Raw genomic sequence first — 15,578 nt, 5'->3', positions numbered from 1 at the left:
TGGTAGAGACGGGGTCTCGCTCAGGCTGGTTTTGAACTCCTGACCTTGAGCAATCCGCCCGCCTCGGCCTCCTTTAGCTGCTTTTGATGGCTTAAGGTTTCAAAATATGTTTGGCAGGATGCTTGTAGGGTATTATAATAAAAATAATAATAATAGTTAATTATTGTTTTTTAGAGACAAGATGCTTGTAGGGTATTATAAATAATAATAATAATAATAATTATTTTTTAGAGACAGGGGTCTCTGTTGCCCAGGCTGGTCTGGAACTTCTGGCATCAAGGGATCCTCCCTTTTTGGCCTCCCAAGTTGCTAGGATTACAGGCATGAGCCACCATGCCTGGCTTATGTTCATTATCTTGATTGTGGTGTGGCTTTGAGAACATCTACATAGGTCAAAACTTTTCAAATTATACATCTTAAATATGTGTAGTTTTTTTTTTTAAATGTCAGTTATATCTCAATAAAGCTATTTGAAAAAGTCAATCTTAGGCTGGGTGCAGTGGTACATGACAGTAATCCCAGTACTTTGGGAGCCTACGTGGGAGGATTGCTGGAGGTCAGGAGTTCAAGACGAGCCTGAGCAAAAGAATGAGACCCCATCTCTACAAAAACCAGAAAATATTAGCAAGGAATGGTGGTGCACCCCTATAGTTCCAGCTACTAAGGAGGATCACTTGAGCCCAGGAGTTTGAGGTTGTAGTGAGCTATGATTGTGCCACCGCACTCTTGAATGTTAACTCCTACCTTGTCCCTCCTCTTTGGTCATCCCCCAGCCCTGCTGCACCCTGTGGTCTGGCTGTTCTGCAAGATTACCTGAAGTCCAATTACTACCAAGTTTATGGAATTTAGTTCATATAAGTTGTTATAAAGTATGCAAGAAAATTCAAATTCTAATTTTATTATCCAAAATGAGGTGTCCTCTAACTACTAGTGATGGAACCTCCTTGCCTCACAAGGCAGTCCATTCCATCTTCAGATCTCTGTCTGTCAGAAAGCTAGTTTTTTTTGTTTGTTTTAGTTGGTTTCAGTTCCACTCGTGTCTATGTAGAACACACCTAACTGCATGGCATAGTGACAGCCAGCATTTGAAATATTAAAATCCTGTCATGTGCCTCCATTTTTTCAGGTTAACCATTTCTAGTTTTTCAGGCTCAGAAACATGGAGTCTGATTTCTTTATTATCACTCCTGTCTTTTAGGTTGTCTACATTCATTTGAAATAAAGTCCTTGAAAGAATAGGTACTGCTTTTGGGGTACTTATATTTAGATCAATACAGCCTTTTTGGTGGCTGAATACTTCTAATTTAAGCTAATGTTGATGTTTCAGCAATGGTTGTGTGAGTCCAGAGAGGCGCTGTTATTAGGCACTCAGGCTTTTGGATCAATCAAATTTGGATTCATACGCCAGCTTTGCCAATTCTGAGCAGTGTCAGCTGCAGCGAGTTACTTTGATTCTCTGAGCCTCATTTTCCTCTTCGTATGAAAATAACAATACCTGTCCCATAGGGATGCTCTGAGAATTAAATGAGATAATGTGCTGCCTTTGTAGCATACAAGGTGCTCCATAAATGTTAGTTCTCTTTCTTCTACAATATTTTCTTTAAACAAATATTAGTTCTCAGCTTATCTGTAGGTATTTTCCCCCTCACATCCCATGCTTTTATTCAATGCATGTTCATCCATTCTCGGGATGGGAGGGGTGGAAATGAGCACACGCTGGCATGTGTGATAAATAGAGTTGAGGTGTGGAATGTCTGCTTTTATTTTCATGTCCATTTAAAAAAATGTTTTCATGATTTATGTTGTATCCATTGCAGGGTGGAAATAGTTTCCAAGCAGCAGGACGCTAGACTGAAGGCCCAGGAGCTGCCTTGGGTTAACGGATGGCATCTCCTCTTTATTATAAAGTCCGTGTCTTCCATGCCTCCCGCGAGCATGAACCTTTGCACATGCCATTAAGTGCTTATGTTGGCAGTTGTTCCACCTTAGAGAAAGCTTTTGCTCTTGACAGCAGAGTATGAGTGCCAGTCTAAACATAGAGCACTCAAGGTCTGACCAGATTAATAGGCTGGAACGGGGATAAATCAGAGCCCCCCACTCTGTCTGCACTATTTTAACCGAGATGATAAGGAAACAACTAACAATTTTAACCCCCGCCCCATGGAAATGGCTGTACTGTATCTTTTCACATACATTTTACACTTGTAGAATAACATTTTTCAACTTCCAAAAGTGACGTCATATCTATCATTTCATTTAATGCTAACAGGGACCCCAATCACCTTCTTAGTGTCATAAGAAGAAATAGCTGGCTGAGTCAAGGGAAGGTACCATGCTGGGTGCTTTATACATATTATTTCCAACAATTTCAGTTCCATTCCAGTTGTTTCTTACAATAATTCATTCTGGTAGATATTATTGTCTCCATGTTACAGGGATCAGCTGGGATTGAACTGAAGAGTGCATAGCTCTAAATTCCTTTCTACTGTGTCAGCATACACTTCTTGTCCTATATTCTAATTCATTGTTAAAAGTCATTCTTTCCTGTGGACAGCAGTTACTTTGAGAGGTGGGGGTACTGACCAGACAGGATGTGAGTTTTGGGGTTGCTGGTAATGTTTCTTCATTTGGGTACGACTTAGCTGAGTGTGTACACTTTGGGAAATATATTGAGTTGTATAGTTAGGCTTAGTACACTTTCTTTCTGAATGTTATGATTCAATAAGTTTTTTTAAAGCCAGTTTTTCTTTTCAAAGTGCAAGCTTTTTACTTATCTCCAGAATCTAACACTGTGCTTGTATGTTGTAATAGAAGAAGTTGAGTTCATGATAATTGATAATTTTGCTCATTTAGATTGGGTAAATGAGATTCAAATATACAAAATCAAGGGAAAGTGTTGATTCTTCTAAGAGTGATGGGTCATGGATATAAATTGAGGATTTGATGAAAGTTATAATAAAAAGAAATAATCAAAGAAGTACATTCTATATCGGGAACTGTGCCAAATTCCTTATATATAGTATTTCCTTTCATCTATGCCGTATCACTGAGAGGTGGGCATTATATTCTTCTACCCCTCCACCACACACACACACACACACACACACACACACACATACACACTCAATTTTGCCTGTTATTTCAGGGAGTTCATGAACATCATCCTCAGAGATAGTTTAAGAACCCCTATCAAGTTGGAAAAAAATGAGAGGAGGAGAAATGTTTAAAAAGGAATAATAGACTATGAAAAAGGATTCATTGTTAATCTGATGAAGTTGTAGTTTTGATATCTTACATTCCTTTGTTTCCCCTATAAAACTTGAAGCCATATCATTTTTCATACATTTTATTATATATTTAATATATAAAATGGGCAATTTTAAACCATAAAACATCTTTTTTTTATTTTAAATGGTCAGAAGAAAACACTTGGTGCTCATAAAGCATCTTTAATATGTAAATTAATTTCCTCTTCATGCTCATTGTCGGTATCACAGTCAATATTTCTCAGATTTACTCTATGTGAACTATAATTTTGATAAATTAGAATATTTCACTTTCTCCACGTCTTCTGGTAGGGAATATGTCAGTATTCTAACAAGATTCTTCATTTATGAAGTAAGCAGATTGGGTCAGATGATCTCTAGCACAACTTTCATCTTTGATATTCCTTTTAATCCGTTTACATTTTCTGACACACTATCTGCGGAGCCACAGAGAAGTTCCATTTGACCAGCAGATGGCGCTCTTGACACTTGAATAGTGCTTGAAGTAAGAAGTTACTTCCTGGATAGCTCATCTGTGGTCTCTTAGAAGCAGCATTTATTGAACACCTACGCAGCATGCCAGATGCTTCAGATTTGTACGATCATGTTCTTAGGCCTGTCGCAAATGAGTTTTACGTGTGCTAAAGGTGTCAAATGCACACTTACCATTTTACCAAGAGGAAATCTCTCCCTTTGGAAAACTGGATTAGATGATTACTGAGATGTTTTCCTACGCTGATCGTCATGATTTGAGGCTAGGCTGACGTGACGTCAGCAGTCCAGAACTCCTTTGTGAAGAAGCTGATATGTCTGATCTTCTGTGGCCTTCAAATACCTCCCAGCAACTCAGTAGCTGGAAAATGTATCTTTTTAAGGTGTTTATGATCATAAAGAGGATATAGAAGCCATGCAAAGCTGAATAACATTCTAAAATTAAACATAAATTCTAGATTATTATATCTTTTATGTGTAAGTGAATACTAATACCATCTTTTTTTCCCTAGGTATCAATTAAATGATACTTCAAAACAGGGAGTAGAGGCCGGGCGTGGTGGCTCACGCCTGTAATCCTAGCATTCTGGGAGGCCAAGGCGGGAGGATCACTCAACGTCAGGAGTTCGAAACCAGCCTGAGCAAGAGCGGGACCCCGTCTCTACTAAAAATAGAAAGAAATTATCTGGACAACTAAAAATATATAGAAAAAATTAGCCGGGCATGGTGGCGCATGCCTGTAGTCCCAGCTACTAGGGGAGGCTGAGGCAGGAGGATCACTTGAGGCCAGGAGTTTGAGGTTGCTGTGAGCTAGGCTGACGCCATGGCACTCTAGCCCAGGCAACAGAGTGAGACTCTGTCTCAACAAAAAAACAACAAAAAACCCCCATATCTTTGATCAGACCAGCAATTCATCTTGCCTAAAGTTTTATTTCCTTATTGGCACCTAGGGGGAACTTGGTCAGATGATTTCGGGGTAATTTTAGAAACAAGAAAGGGGCCGGGCGCGGTGGCTCACACCTGTAATCCTAGCACTCTGGGAGGCCGAGGCAGGTGGATCCCTCAAGGTCAGGAGTTCAAAACCAGCCTGAGCAAGAGTGAGACACGGTCTCTACTAAAAATAGAAAGAAAGTAATTGGCCAACTAATATATAGAGAAAAAATTAGCCGGGCATGGTGGTGCATACCTGTAGTTCCAGCTACTCGGGAGGCTGAGACAGGAGGATCACTTGAGCCCAGGAGTTTGAGGTTGCTGTGAGCTGGGCTGATGCCACAGGACTCTAGCCCGGGCAACAGAGTGAGACTCTGTCTGAAAAAAAAAAGGGGGAGAGTAGAAAAATCCAGATGTTTATTAAACTTTGTTTTCTGTTTGCCTCTCTCAAAGGTCTCTTAGTGTTTTCCATTATCAATTATTATTTTATAAACAGCCACATCCAATTATGGGTGGGTAGTTACATTGTACTTCACATTTCTAAGTAACAGACACCGCAAGATAGGAGCTGCACTTAAGCTGGCAACACCACTTACAACTGCTTCGACCACCCAGTACATCTGTCAACACTTAAATAACATGTCAGAGGTAGGCCGGGACAAACTGCTAGTTCTTCTACTTACTAAACCTGGACCTTTGGAAAAGTCTTGTCCCCCGTTGGTGTAAATGCCTCTTTACTGCGGCATCCAGAGGCTGGCGTGCCGTCACAGGGCTGGCCCCACGGTCGCGCGTGCTCTGTCCTGGCCACACGGCTCCGCGTTCCGAGAACAGACTCGTGTCCGGGCGGGCTGCACGGCCGCTGTGTCCAGGGTCTTTGGAGTCCAGCAGGTGCAGGCAGATCTGCTTTCTCTTTCCCTACCCCCCTCCGAGAAAACGTCACCCAACCCGGCTATTACTCAAGTGAGACTTCAATAAGGGAATTGCCTCAGGAAGATCGGTTCACTCTGGACATCGTCCTCTGAGAGTTTCCGGACAGACAGGAGTAAACAAGGGAGAGAAAAATGCGGGTTCCCTAGTCTTAGTTCGGCGCTCTCTAGAACTTTAACCCTTTTCACACCTAATTCTTCTCTTTGAGAGGATTTTTTTTTATTGTTGAAAACCTTTGTTGTTCAGAGAAATATACAAAATAAAAATAGCTACCGTAATTAAGGGCATACGGTGCACCAGGTATTGTTCCAAGCACTTTTCTTACTAACTCACTGCATCCTCACGAAACGCTGTGAGATAGTGCAGTCAAGCCCATTTTGTAGATGAGGGAACCGAAGCTCAGAGAAGTTAAGTCACTTGCCAAAGGTGGCACAGATACCGTGTTTCCCCAAAAATAAGACAGGGTCTTATATTTATTTTTCCTCAAGAAGACACCCTAGGGCTTATTTTCAGGGCATGTGTTATTTTTTTAAAGTACAGTACAGCGATCTACATTTATTCAAATATAGTTAAGGCGTCTTCTTCTGGAACATCATCATAACTCTCCAAACCCCGAATTCCATCCTGAATTTCTTGCGACTCTGTTTCCTTTAGAACCATCGGCCCCAATCTCTCATGTCGAGCACTAGAGCTCTCTTGGGGCAGATGAGAAGGGCTGCTCGTGTTCTTTACCGCTCTGAGAGGAAATGCACGGGCTGTGCAGATGCGCTGCGTGGCCACGCCCGTCACTAGGGCTTATTTTGGGGTAGGGCTTGTATTGCGCAAATGCTTAGAAATGCTGCTAGGGCTTATTTTATGGATAGCTCTTATTTTGGGGGAAACACGGTACTATGTAGCAAGCCTACACTCTGGATCCAGAGCCTCCCTCCTAACCATGGTGGAGCCTTCTAGGAACGCATGCTTATTTGATCCCGAAGTGTCACTGAAAGTTTGGCAGTTGTCCCTAAGGCCACATCAGAAGAACGAGGACAAGTGCTTTGAGGAGAAGGAAAGAGAAGTTTAGTAATTTGCAGGCAAATGAGGAGCCTGGCAGACTCCCATCTTAAAGTACCAGTGTCCTGCCTCTGAGCAGAACAGAGCTATATATATATATACATATATATATATATATTTTTTTTTTTTTTTTGAGACAGAGTATCACTCTGTTGCCTGGGTAGAGTGCCGTAGCATCAGCCTAGCTCACAGCAACCTCCAACTCCTGGGCTCAAGCCATCCTACTGCCTCAGCCTCCCCAGTAGCTAGGACTGCAGGCATGCACCACCATGCCTGGTTAATTTTTTTTCTATATATATTTTTAGTTGGCCAATTAATTTCTTTCTATTTTTAGTAGAGACGGGGTCTCACTCTTGCTCAGGCTGGTTTTGAACTCCTGACCTTGAGCACAGCCTCCCAGAGTGCTAGGATTACAGGCGTGAGCCACCGCGCCCAGCCCACAGAACTTTTAAAGGTTCTGATTAATCCCATAATCTCATCTTTGGCTAAGACAATTTTCCTGAGCCATCACCTGAGACACAAAGAACAAAGGACACTCTCCTGCCTCTCCTGACCACTGGCCTGAGGCAGAAGTGTAGGTTTTAGTTCTCAAAAGGGTGAGGGGCTTTTGAAGAGAAAGAAAATATTTTTTACCATTTTTCAGGCCATTCTCTCTGTTACAAAAGGAATAGGAATCTTTTCATATTTACAGAAAAGAGCCAACTAGATTGGAAAGTGTCTAAGTTCAGGGTCTGATTCTGTTTCTTATTTACTTCTTTACAAAATTTTTCACATCATATCTCTAGGTATATATTCATACTCACATGATGTAGCACTTACTATATTTTATCAGTTTATTGATAATTTCACTTGTCTTTGCATCTGAGAAATATGTACAGTGCTCTGCATACTATATATATATCATATAAATATATGAATATATGTTTAGAATTTAAGTGGAAATAACTTTTGGAGAGTGCCTTAAATGTATTTCCCTTCCCAGAACTTCAAGCTGGGTTCTGAGCGCAGAACCTAGTGTTGTACAACCCATTGCATAGAGCAGAGTGCTATACATAATCCTGGGGTTTAATACATCTTGTATAAAGGTTTAAAGGTTTGTTTTTATTATTTGCTTATTTTTTCACTTTTGTTATGGAAATTTTTTATTTTGTTTTCTTCAAGCATGAAACAAAGTTTATTGAGGAAGGACAAGGTACATTTATAGAGCAAGAGCAAGATACGTTTGCCAAAGAACGGTGAGTGGACCTTCCCTCCCCCCGCCTGTGGTAACAAGGGGGCTATTATGGAAATTTTGAAGACAGGTGAAAGCAGAATGAATAGCATAAGCTTTCCTTCGCCCACTGATTGGCTTCACCTGTTATCAGTTTATGGCCTGTCTTCTTTAATCCATGCTCAGCCTCACTCCCCTACTCCCAGCCTAGATTAATTTGAAGTAAATCCCAGATTATAAGATATGTATTTATCTGTAAACAAATGCATATTTTTGAATAAATAAATTTATTAGAATATAGCCATTAAGCAAAAACTACAACATTCATTTCACATTCCGTAAACATCAATCACAATTCACAAATTGTTATGAAGGGGCACTCATATAAATCTAGTGCAAATACTATAATTCTGATCTATTTAAATCCTTTCATTATTCTTCTTTTGATGTGTTTACTTGTGACAAAACAGTATTACTGCCCAACTTTAACACTTCTCCTGTCTTCAGGCTCTTCTGTCGTTTGAAGGTTTTATGTTGCCTTATACACGGTCGAAGGTTTTTCCCTGTGACAATCTTGGCCAGTTCCAACAGGCTGCAAGTGAAGTGACCCTGACACTTCTCACTAAGGACACATCAATGTGGGACATGTTTTTCCTAATTGTTCGTGAAGTGCTTCACCTTTGGAAAAACACAAATCAGCTGTCAAAAAGGCCCTTTTTGTGCAATAGTTCAGATTACAGCACCATTGGGCAACTCCTGGAAAGGATCATCCACCTCAACTTTCTGAGATGCTGGGATTTCATCACTTTAGTGAGGTTTGGGGGTTGCACAGCTGGTTTGCTTATCTGGGACTGTCAGTGGCCTCTGAACAGATATGTTTTTGGACACAGCGATTGCCTTGCTACTTCCCTTCCTAGTGGGGGGGGGGCAAAAATTGTGGAGCTGGTGATCACAGATAGTGTTAGTTCCAAGAAGAACAATTCTTTCTTCTTTCTTTTCTTTTGTCTCTTCTCTTTTCTCTCTCTCCTTCCTTCCTCCCTCTCTTCCTTCCTCCTTCTCTTTCTTTCTTACCAGGCATGAGTCTGATTCAAATGGGTCGGGGCTGGAAGGCAGGCTTTCCTTCCCATGCACCTGGGCAGCACACTGTGGAGCGCAGTGGGTTTTACCTGGCCTCCAGCACCTACTTGCTGTGAGGACTGGGCAATTTGCTTGAGCACTTAGTTTCCTTCCCTGAAACAAGGGGTGATCATAGTATTACCTGTGTCATAGGTTATTGGGGCATTACACTTATTTATTCAACAAATATTTAGAAGTTGCTACTAATTGTCAAGTATTCTTCCAGATGCTGCAACGTAACATCATAAATGCTGGTCCTCTTGAGATTATATTCCAGAACACACACACTATACACAGCTCAACAAATACACGTATAACGTCAGGGAGTTAAGTGTTGCGAAGGAAAACGAATGACGGTGAGGATCTGGAGAGTAAAGAAGGCAACGCCGCTGCTCCTCTTGCGCGGTCCTAGAGTCTGCGTTGAGACTGCGCCTGCGCGCGCCGCCACCGCCCAGGACGCGGGGCGCAAGCGCAGTGGCTCCGCCTGCCTGTTTCTGGGGCCCGCGGTTCGAGCCCCGCCCGACCTGATAGGCGTGCGGTGTCCCCCACACCCCTCACACCTGGGTGATGGCGCCCGGGACTAGAACTCCGAGGTGCCAACCCAGTGTCATGGTGTGAATTTCCGCCGCCCCCAGTCTTGCCGACACCTTGCCACCGGTGTGATTTCCGGCCCGCTCAAAAAGGGGCTCAGCACGAGGCGCCTTTCCGGCCCTCGAGGCGACAAACACCCGGGCCTTGGCTGTGGGCTCAGGAGTCGCCTCGAGGAAACCTCCCGTCTTCACCCGCGCCCCAAGACCGGGCGAGGCTTCCCGTCGCATGCTCTAAACGACTGTGCTTTCTCGCGTCGCTCCCTGCCAGTTTAATCCTATTGTCACCTACCGAGTTTCCCGAAAATAAGACCTACCCCTAAAACAAGCCCTGGCAGGATTCCTAAGCATGTGCCCGATAGAAGCCCCACCCCGAAAATAAGCGCGAGGACACGCGAGGGAGAGGAGGACGCCGGGGCGACGTCCCGCGTGGCGACACAGGGTGGCCGTAGCTGCGGGCGCGGACAGCCCACCCGCCCGAGAAGGCGGAGCGGATGGTGCTGGAGGTCGTGGAGGCTCTCTTCTGACGGCGTCCGTTTCCTCGCCAAGCGGAGGCAGGTGGTTCACTCCGCGGAGATGGGGGAAGAGTTGGACGTTTCAGGAGAGAGGGGACGACGTGACACAGCCTTTCCCGCCAAAGGAGGACTCGCTGCGCGGCCGAAGCTAGCGGGTCGGGGTGAGCTGCCACCGAGAGACGTGAGGGGCCTTAGCGGGGCCCCGGCATGGACTGAGGGCGCAGAGAGCTCTGTGCTCCCTTCTCAGACCCTTAACATTTGTTCTTTCAGAAACTTCTGTCTGGAAGACGTTTATAGTATTATATATAAAATTCCTGATGAGGTATATAAATATAAGTATGATATACACACATAAATATATGTAAATATTTGTATTTATATATTCTAATTTATATAAGACTTTCAGAATTTCATCTTAACGAGACTCCAAAGAGGAAAAAAACCAGAATTCACCAAAATCTGAAAAATTAAAATTAAGAATTTTTGTCTGATAGTCTGAGGGGATGTTTGCTATTTAATAAGCACTGGAAGTCCCCAGTTACCTTGTAATGATAATATTCATACATTCTCAGCTCTCAAAAAAAAAACTGCTGGGAAACTGCCTTATTAACCTTTAAAATACCCTTGTGAGGTCGGCAGGAAATTGATGAGATTTCCATTCTCTATGGTGGGCAAATGGAGACAGGGATATTTGAAGAAAATTGTCGACAGAGTTCAAATATAAGTAAATGTTGTGTTGAGTCCTGTGGGCTATAAGAATGAATTAAAGTCTATTAATCAGTTTAAAATGAACCAGCCATTTTTTAACCCGTATCATAGATTTTAAAAACAAAAATCATGTCAGACAAAATGATGAGAGTGAAGGGAGAAGCAGATGAGATATAGCAAGCATTTTTTATTTGGGCTTTTAAAGCTGTCTCTGATCATAGGTGCTAGAGAAGCAAGGATGGCTACAGCCGGGGGCAGGGAGTATGACAATAAAATGAATACTCTGAGCAGAAACAGGAATTCTATAGCTGCTAAAACTAAAGAAAGGAATGAGAATGAGGTGAAACAACAGAATCTTATGTGCGGTGTGTAGGGAATTGCAAAGGAAAAAGCTCTGCAACGTTGAAGTCTGGGAAAGCTGAGCTGACTCTAAATTACGCGATGTTGGACTGGAGTATGTTTGTGTGAGAGGAGGCGTGAGGGAAAGAACTGATAATCTCCTACAATTGGCGTTCCCAGGTTTACAGCCAAATCGCCTCACATTATTAGCTGTAGCTGACATTTACAGAGAATTTACTATTTGCCAGGCACTCTTAGCCCTGTACATACATGGTGTTAATTTGAGCCTTACTGCAGACCTATGAGGTAAGTACTACTATTATACTCATTTTACCAATTAGTAAATTAAGGCATGGAGGTAAAGTAACCTGCCCAAAGCCAGTCATTACATAGAGCAACCTGGTAATCTCAGTTCAATAATTTATTATTTTATACTTGCTATGAGGAGCAGCTATGTAAAAGGTGCTTAGTAAATATATGTTGAATCAATGAATGAATGAACCCATGAATAAATGACCTAGGAGGGTTCAATGCCAGAGTGAGATGCAGGCAATGCTCGAAATACCCAAACCTAAGAGAGGTGTCCTGCCCTCTCTTTCATCAGCTTTTCTGTTTTGAGGACTCTCCTTACCCCACGTCTTCATTGCTTTCATCCTGTCCCCATCTCCTTAGGTGTTCCCTTCACCAACTGCAACTGACATTTTTCTTAGAGTTTAAGTTCTGTGATTCCCCATTTCCATTCTCCTTTTAGCTGAAGTATCAATACTGTAGAGGACATTGGTACATTGAGATGAGAGTCTGCCAACCTCCTCATTTGCCGGCAAATTAATAAACTCTTTCCTTCTCCTCCAAAAAAAGAGAGAAGAACCAATACTGTAAGTAATTTAACTTGTATTCAGAATGTGCATGTTATAAACAGTTCTCACTTGGAAAGGATTAAAGGTAAAAACAGAGTCCCCAGAAACATGCCTTCGGCCATGTCTTTCTAGGGATTCTTCTTTGATGGTGTTAAGCCCACCAGGTTCTCATCCTTACAACCTTTGAATGAGGAAACCTTTTAATGAATATCTTGTACATAGAAAATCTGGAAGGTAAGTGTGAAAACTCCAAGCTTCCTTAGGTAGGAAAGCTGTGAAGATGGCAGCTACAAAAACTGATATCTATAGATACAAGTAGATATAGATACAGATCTTTGCTAGGCTTTTTGCAAATCTATGAAAATAAGAACAGCAATGGTTTGTGGTTGCCTGCTTTGATGCAGTTACTCTGCCTAGCACTTTTTACATCTGTGTCATCATTTAATGACACTGAGGGACAAGAAAACTAAGGGTCAAGGAGATACTTTGACTAACAAAATCATTAAGTAGAGAAACTGGAATTCCAATTCTTTTTCCCTAACTCTAAAACTGGTGCTTTTTTGCATTTCAGCCCCGTAACCATGGGCCTTCCCCTGGAGATAGAGAAGGGCCCCAGGCTCTCCACCACCCCCCGGAGGAGACTTTCTCAGCAAGTACTCTTCGGCCTGCAATGAAAGCGTCACTCATCTGTGGCAGTAACTATAACATTAATTTTCTGGAAACACTTCTAAGTCCAAGTCCTGCAGGTCCTAGGGAGAGATACACATTCCTGTTCTGGAAGTCAGGGGGGAGCATTAGCCCTGGTCCCATTGTTACCTCTGGTCACCGAAGTGACCCTGAATGCTTCCCTTCTCAGGCTACACCACCCAGGGGGTTTTGGTGACAAGAAAATAGGCATTGGCACAAATGCCAGCACCTTCCTGAACAATGAATTTTAATCCTTTTCAGAGATTTCTCTTTGTGTATCCTCTCCTCTTTCTCATCCCTTAGGCCAGGAACTTTATAAAGGTGGTTTTTGTCTGTTTGTTGGTGTTGGTCTTAGATGCTAATGAGTTGTTAGTTTGTTCCAAATGATGAGTTTCAAATCTCTCCCTGGAGAAGCCCTTCAAGCATAGGAACCTGGTCGTTCTTGGTCATGCCGTATGCCTAGTGCCTAACTCTGTGCCTGGTATGCAGCAGACAATAAATGTTTGTTGAATGAGTGAATGGATGAATGAATTGGTCATACTCCACTATGTTCTAGAAAAATAGCAAATTACTTTAATACCTTGGCCAGAGGGTCTTCAGGAATTTTGCAAATACAGATTTCCAGACTTTGTCACAGATCTGCAGAAATAAAATCTCCATAGCAGGAGCCTGGGGATTTGTATTTTTAATAAGAAGATCAGACACTTCTTAGTAGTAGGCAAATTTTAGAAACATGATCCTGGGATTTTAAATAAATAAGCTTTCTCTGTGTAAGTGTCGCAAACAGTACTTTCCCCCTGTCATTTTATAGTCATTTTTCGAGCAACTACTGCAGGATTTCTGAGTCAATGTCAAGCATTTGTCTTTTTTCCCTGCTAGATGACATTGTTAACATGGATTCACAGGCTGTCTTTGGGTTTATACATCCTTTCACTTATTTATTCATTTGTTTGTTCGTTCACTCAACAAGCACATATTGAAAGTCCAAGATGGGCTGGTTGTGTACAAATACATTTGGTTGTAAGAGGAAATGTTCACTGAAGTTACAGCTCCCAGTCCCTGTTCAGCGGCTTTCACTCTGTTTGACATGCAATTTTTGGTGGTGGCAGAGAGCTGGGGAGGACAGAGAAGCAGAAGAGATGCGGCGTGGCCCGTTGTCAATATTATAATACGATTCTGCCCTTGGCAGAGAACAGATGCTGAGGGACTTTCCAGATTCCTTTATTGGCCACAAATGTGGTTGGATAAAGTACTGTGCGCCACCACGGCTTGAAAATTATTTTTTTAATGCAGAAATTTGGGGGCAATGGTATCTGACTTGGAGCTATTCTCTCATGCTCGTGCAGGAAGACAGTTAATCTCCAAATGTAGCTTGTTCTTGCCACCTTGCCTATGGGCTTTCCTCTTAAAGGTGCTATTTCTAAAGCAGAGCTGAAATGCCCACTGGAATTGCAGGCTTGACCCTCTGCGATTTTATAGGTGTTAATGAATGTTTTTATTCATGGGTGTCAGAACTAAGCTAAGTAAAATAGGTATATAACAAGAAAGTACTTCTGTGCTCAAGAGACCTGTCTTTGGAGCTGGATGCTTGTGTGATCCAAGCCATCTTGGCCGCTCTGCAGAAGGGTATATCCACCTTGGCTACGTCCATCTGTGGGCTTAGCCTCTTCTCTGCCTCTAAACCCCAGACCTTCAGGGTTCATTTTACCTCTTTGACACTCAACTGGAAGAAAGGCCGGCTGCAACTAGCAAGCCCCACAGATATATGAAGTGTATCCTTTAATAATTTTGACTATTGTGTTACAATTGTCTCTGTTATTGCTGTAGCCGAGTCCCAAATCTCCCCTCTGTCCTTCCCACCCCTCCTGCCTCTTCCACACCTCCCTCCTCCGTACCTCCTTTCTCCTTAGTATCCACTCTATTTGGGCCCGTGCTGGAGCAAACTGTAGCCAGGAAGCTGTCAAAAAGCCTGTGAAGGCCGGGCACGGTGGCTCACGCTTGTAATTCTAGCACTCTGGGAGGCTGAGGTGGGTGGATCGCTCAAGGTCAGGAGTTTGAAACCAGCCTGAGCAAGAGCGAGACCCCGTCTCTACTAAAAATAGAAAGAAATTAGCTGGCCAACTAAAAATATATATAGAAAAAAAAAAGTTAGCCGGGCATGGTGGCGCATGCCTGTAGTCCCAGCTACTCGGGAGGCTGAGGCAGGAGGATTGCTTGAGCCCATGAGTTTGAGGTTGCTGTGAGCTAGGCTGACGCTACGGCACTATAGCCCAGGCAACAGAGTGAGACTCTGTCTTCAAAAGAAAATAAAAAAGCCTGTGAACCACCTGTGTCAGACTAACCTGGTTGCTCTTGAACCAGCCTAAACCCACTGAACAGATTCCCTGGATGTCAGGGCCGAGGGATGTATCGTAAGCACACAGCCCTAGGATTGTGACGCAGCGAGGCTGAGGCTGACCGTGGATCAGGAAAGATGGGAACTCTGCAGCTTAGAGGTTGCCGTTAGGGGACTGTCTTTACCTCCCCAGGCTTCAGCTGAAAAACCTCCAGGCCACTGTGAGGAACAGAGATAAAATATACTAGGCATCTACCCAAAAGATCCAATGACACTCTACAAAAAAGACACCTGCACTTGAATGTTTATAGCAGCACAATTCATAATTGCAAAGCTGTGGAAACCCAAGCGCCCATCAATCCAAGAATGGATTAATAAAATGTGGTATATGTATACCATGGAGTACTGTTCAGCTCTAAGAAACAATGGTGATATAGCACACCTTGTATTTTCCTGGATAGAGCTGGAACCCATACTACTAAGTGAAGTATCCCAAGAATGGAAAAACAAGCACCACATATACTCACCAGCAAACTGGTATTAACTGAGCTGCACC

The 15,578-nt window shown here is 42.8% G+C and overlaps 1 long non-coding RNA gene across 1 annotated transcript; it reads right to left on the bottom strand.

Moving 5' to 3' along the window:
* Positions 1 to 2,168: 2,168 nt before the first annotated feature.
* On the bottom strand, positions 2,169 to 5,631 carry LOC142864859 (uncharacterized). The gene is made up of 3 exons (XR_012915168.1): positions 5,372 to 5,631; positions 4,945 to 5,066; positions 2,169 to 4,193 (listed from the first exon to the last, which is right to left on the bottom strand). It is a non-coding gene; the product is annotated as an uncharacterized LOC142864859 (long non-coding RNA).
* Positions 5,632 to 15,578: the final 9,947 nt, after the last annotated feature.

The sequence above is a fragment of the Microcebus murinus genome, chromosome 27 (genome assembly GCF_040939455.1).
Source record: "Microcebus murinus isolate Inina chromosome 27, M.murinus_Inina_mat1.0, whole genome shotgun sequence".
Classification (NCBI taxonomy): Eukaryota; Metazoa; Chordata; class Mammalia; order Primates; family Cheirogaleidae; genus Microcebus; species Microcebus murinus.
This window is presented reverse-complemented; position numbering and strand designations above follow the sequence as displayed.